This window comes from Oryx dammah, unplaced genomic scaffold (genome assembly GCF_014754425.2).
Source record: "Oryx dammah isolate SB20612 unplaced genomic scaffold, SCBI_Odam_1.1 HiC_scaffold_26, whole genome shotgun sequence".
NCBI classification, from domain to species: domain Eukaryota; kingdom Metazoa; phylum Chordata; class Mammalia; order Artiodactyla; family Bovidae; genus Oryx; species Oryx dammah.
This window is the reverse complement of record NW_024070210.1, coordinates 71,836,294-71,842,293: the sequence shown is the minus strand read 5'-3', so window position 1 is coordinate 71,842,293 and position 6,000 is coordinate 71,836,294.

Genomic DNA, 6,000 nt, shown 5'->3' with positions numbered 1-6,000 from the left:
TTGGACTATGGAAGTTTGACAGAAAATTTTTGGCTGGCTATCACCACCAGGGCCCTACATAGACAGCAGACTGAGGTATAGTCCTCAGTCTTTCTGTGAAGGCCCCTTTGCTTATCTTGGAGATTCATCCTGAGGGGGAGGCTTCAGATTTAGCACCTATGTAGTGACCTAAAGACCTGCTCGCAGGAATGAGGCTTGTGGACATCATCTTGTTGCTCCCAAGAGCAGTACCATCTTTGGTACTGCTCTCCCAGTACCAGGCTCTCCCTCTTTGTTTCTCCAGCTCACTGGTGTCATCCAGAAAAGGGCTTCTACATTTGTTTGAAGACCTGATTAATGTGACTGCTGACCAATGGACACCTCCAGATTGCTTGTCTCTGGTGACCAGTGGGACTTACAAAACTTGCAATCCTACAGATCTGTATATATTAGCAAACCATTAAAATGTGATGTCAGAGGGTCTGGCTTTGGTCAGCCTGAATATAGGTGCTGAGGTCCTCCTCTTTGGGGCACTGACAGGTACTGGCATCCTCAGTTACTGGGAGTTGCTGAACATGTAGTAGGCTGCTTGGACAAATACAAAGGTTTGAGAAACAATCAAGACAAGGCAGGGCTGAATGTCAAGCTTCATCTGCTATACAAGGTCATTCCTTCAAGACTGGGAGAGCTGGTTATTTCATTTACTATAGAGATATCAAAACAAAGAGTCAAGCAAAATTAAGGAGCAGAGGAATATGTTCCAAACAAAAGAACCACCAAAGAAAAAACTTTAATGAAGTGGAGATAATTAATTTACCTGATGAAAAATTCAAAGAAAAGGTCGTAAAGATGCTCACTGAACTGGGGAGAAGAATGGAAGGACACAGGGAGAACTTCAAAGAGATGAAAAAATCAGATTGGCCAAAAAGTTTATTTGGTTTTAAGTGAAGATAAAAAGCATTTATTCATTTTCACCAAGAACTTTATTGAACAACGTATTCACTAACTGGACAAACTTTTGGCCAACTCAGTATAAGAAAGTATCAAGTAGAAGTCACAGAGCTGAAGAATACAAACTAAAAAAATGCACTACATGGGTTCAACAGCAGATGAGATGAAGCAGAGGAACAATCAGTCAACTCAAAGACAAGCAATAGAACTCACCCAGTCAGAGCAGCAAAAAGAAAAAAGAAAGAAAAAAAAATGAAGATAGCTTGAGGGATTTATGGGACAACATCAAATGCTTTCAAATTCACATCATAGGGCTCCCAGGAGAAGACAGACAGAAAAGGGCAGAAATTTTATCCTGATTTGATAGAAGAAAGTAAGTAATGGCTGAAAACTCCCTGAGAAAGGAAACTGATATACAGATCCAGAAGTACAGAGGGTGCAAATAAGAGGAACCAAAAGAGACCCCTGCCAAGGTACATTATAATTAGAATGTCAAATTTTAAAGATTAGGTGACAATCTTAAAAGCAGCAAGAGACAAACAACTTGTTACATACAAGAGAACCCCTACATAAGTATATTAGCAGATTATTTTTCAATGGACACTTGCAGGCCAGAATGGAGTAGCATGATATATTCAAATTGCTTAAAGGATAACCTGGCAAAGTTATTATGAGAAATGAAGGAGAGAAAGTTTTCTAAACAGGCAAAAGTTACCTGTTTATACCCGCTAAACTAGCATTACAAGAAACGTTAAAGGGACTTCTTTAAGCTGAAAAGAAAGCACTAATTAGTAACAAGAACACAATAATAAACTTCACTGGAAAGGTAAGCATATAGTAAAGGTAGTGTATTAATCACTTATAAATGTATTATAAATGTTGAGACAAAAGTAGTAAAAATAGCTATGATTACAACAATTAGTTAAGGGACACAGAAGATAAAAAGATGTAAAATGTGACATTAAAAACATAGGAATAATGTTGAGCTTTACAATGGTGTCAAACTTCAGTTGTCATCAATTTAAAATAGACTCATATATAAACGTTGTTATATGTAAGCCTCATGGTAACCACTAAGCAAAGACTCATAGCAGATACACAAAAAATAGAGAGAAAGGAATATAGGTATACCACCAGAGAAAGTCAAACCAGAAAGAGCAAGCAAAAAAGAAATAGAGATGAACTATAAAAAACAGTCAGAAAACAGTAATATGGCAATAAGCAGTACCTATCAATGATTACTTTAAATGCAAATGGGATAAATTCTCCAATCAAAAGACAGAGTGCGTGAATGAATAAGACAAAAGACCCATCTATATGCTGCCTACAGCATATACAGATTCACTTTAGAAGTAAGGACACACACAGACAGAAAGTGAAGGGATGGAAAAAGATATTTCATGCAAAGAGAAACCAAAAAAGCTGATACTTATATCAAACAAAGTGGATTTTAAAACAAGGAATGTAATAAAAGACAAATAAGGGATTACATAATGATCATGGGCTTCCCTGGTGGCTCAGAGGGTAAAGAGTTCACCTGCAATTCAAGAGACCCTTGTTTGATCCATGCATCTGGAAGATTCCCTGGAGGAGGGACTGGCTACCCACTCCAGTATTCTTGCCTGGAGAATTTCATGGACAGAGGAGCCGGTGGGCCACAGACCATGGGATCACAGTTAGACATGACTGAGTGACTAACACTAACACTAAAGGGGTCAATCAAGTTTTATTTGTAAATATTTATGTACCCAACAGAGGTGCACCTAAATATAGAGAGCAAATTTTAACAGCCCTAAAGGGATAAATAGCAATACAGTAATAGTAGGGCACTTTAATAACCCACTTACATCAATGAATAGATCATCCAGTGACAGAAAGTTAATAAGGGAACATGGGCCTTAAGCTACACATTAGTCCAGATGGACTTAACAGATGTTTACTAAACATTCCATTCAAAAGCAACAGAATAGGCTTTCTTCTGAAGTGCATATGAAACATTTTCCAAAGTAGATCATATGTTAGGCCACAAAACAAATCTTAATAAATTTAAGAGCACTGAAATCATATTAAGCACCTTTTATGACCACAATATTATGAAAGACTCATAGCAGATAAAATTAAATTAAAGGCAAAAAAAACTCCTGGAAAATTTACATATATGTAGAGAGTAAATATCATACCTCTGAATACCAATGTGTCAAAGATAAAATCAAAAGAGAAATTTAAAAAACTTGAGACAAAAGTAGAAATGCAACATACCAAAATATATGGGATACAGCAAAAGTAATTCTTAAGAGGGAAGTTCTTAAGTGATGTATGCCTACCTCAAGAAACAAGAGACACCTCAAATAAACAGCCTAATTTTATACCTCAAGGCACTAGAAAAGAAGAAAATCAAAGCCCAAAGTTAGAAGTAAGTGAAATAAAGATTAGAGAAGAAATAAGTGAAATAGAGACTAAAAAGATAATATAAAAGATAAATGAATTAAGAGCCAGTTCTTTGAAAGAATAAACAAATTTACAACTTGTAGCTAGAATTCCAAGAGAGAGGACTCAAATAAATGAAATCAGAAATGAAAGAAGAGATGCTATATTACTGAAATATAAAAGGGACTACTATGAATACCTTAGAAAAATGCAATTCAAGACTGAATTGTGATGCAATAGAAAATCTGAACAAACAAATTATTAACAAGAAAATTGAATTAGGGAAAAAAAAACCTCTCATAAACAAGTCTAGAACCAGATGGCTTCACTGGTAAATTTTACCAAACGTTCAAACTTACTTTATAAAGCCAGAATCTCCCTGATTACCAAAAGCAGCCAAGGATGCCACACAGAAAAAAGTTACAAGCCAATACCCCTGATGAACACAGATACAAAAAACCTCAACAAAATATTAAGGAAACTGAAGTCAATAATAAGCATTAAAAAAGTACCATAAACCAAGATCAAGTGGGATTTACTCCAGAGATGCAAGGATGGTTCATCATACACAAATCAGTCAATGTGACAGACCACACTGACAAAATGAAAGATAAAAAACATACAGTCACCTCAATAGATGTATAAAAACCTTTTGACAAAATTCAATACCCATTTGTAATAAAAACACCAACATAGAAAAGTATAGAGGGAATGTATTTCAATCTAATAAAGGCCATCTATAACAAAGTCACAAGCTAACATCATACTTAATGGTGAAAAGGTAAAAGCTTTTCCTCTAAGATCAGAAACAAGAGAGAGGTGCATAGTCTCACCATTCTTTTCAACATAGCACTGGAAATCCTATCTAGAGCACCCAGGCAAGAAAAAGAAATAAAAGGCATCCAAATTGGGAAGAGGAAAAAAAAAACCTGTCAATCCTTGCTTATGACATATTATATATGTCCCTAAAGACCATCAAAAACTGTTAGAATAAATAAATTCAGTAAAGTTGCAGGATACAAAATATCAATACACGAAAATCTGTTGTGTTTGTATACACCAATAATGAACTATGAGAAAAACAAATTCAGGAAAAATCCCATTTACAATTGTACCAAAAAGAATAGGGATAAATTTAACCAAGAAGGTAAGATACCTGTACATTGAAAACTACATGAATAATGAAAGTTATTGAAGAACACACAAATAAATGAAAAGATATCCCTTGCTCATGGATTGGATTTATTCATATTGTTAAAATGGCCATTCCACCAAAATCAATCTAGATTCAATGCAATCCCTTTCAAATTTCCAATGGCATTTTTCAGATGAGCAAAATCCTAAAATTTGTATGGAACCATAAAATACCCCAAATACCCAAAGCAATATTGTTATAGAAGAATAAAGGAAAAGGCATCATATACCCTGATTTCAAACTGTATTTCAAAGCTATAGTAATTAAAACAGTATGGTATCAGCATAAAAACAGACACATAGCTCAATGGAACACAATAGAGATTACAGAAGTAAATCCACCAAAAAAAAAAAATGATCAATTTATCACAAAGGAGGCAAGAATATACAAGGGAAAGGACAGTCTCTTCAATTAATAATGCTGGGAAAATTGGACAGCCACATCCAGTGTGCACTTCATCCAACCCAGTATTTTGCATGATGTACTCTGCATATAAGTGAAATAAGCAAGGTGATAATATACAGCCTTGACATACTCCTTTCCCAATTTGGAACCAGTTCGTTGTTCCATGTCCAGTTCTAACTGTTGCTTCTTGATCTGCATACAGGTTTCTCAGGAGGCAGTTCAGGTGGTCTGGTATTCCCATCTCTTTCAGAATTTTCCAGTTTGTTGTGATCTGCACAGTGAAAGGCTTTGACATTGTCAATAAAGCAGAAGTAGATGTTTTTCTGGAACTCTGTTACTTTTTTGATGATCCAGTGGATGTTGGCAATTTGATCGCTGGTTCCTCTGCCTTTTCTAAATCCAGCTTGAACATCTGGAAGTTCATGGTTCACATACTGTTAAAGACTGGCTTGGAAAATTTTGAGCATTGCTTTGCTAGCATGTGAGATGAGTGCAATTGTGTGGGAGTCTGAACATTCTTTAGCATTGCCTTTCTTTGGGATTGGAATGAAAACTGACCTTTTCCAGTCAGCAACAAACAAGCCAATTAAAAGCATGGAGAATATCTGAATAGACATTTTTCCAAGGAAGACATACAGATGTCCAAGAAGCACATGAAAATATGCTGTATATCATTTATCATCAGGGAAATGCTAATCAAAACCACAATGAGATAGCATCTCACACTGACTAGAATGGTTATTATAAAAAAGACTAGCCATAAACAAGTGCTGGTAATGATATGGAGAAAGAGAACACTTGTGCATTGTTGGTGGAAATGTAAATTGACATAGGTTTTATCAAAAATAGAATGAAGATACCTCAAAATATAAAAAAATACAACCATTATATGATCTAGAATTTCCATGTCTGGGTATTTATTGGAAGAGAACAAGAGGATTAATTTGAAAAGATATGCACCCCCGTGTTCACTGCAGCATAATTTACAATAGCTAATATACTGAAAGAACCTAAGTTTGCATTGAGCTTCCCTGTTAGCTCAG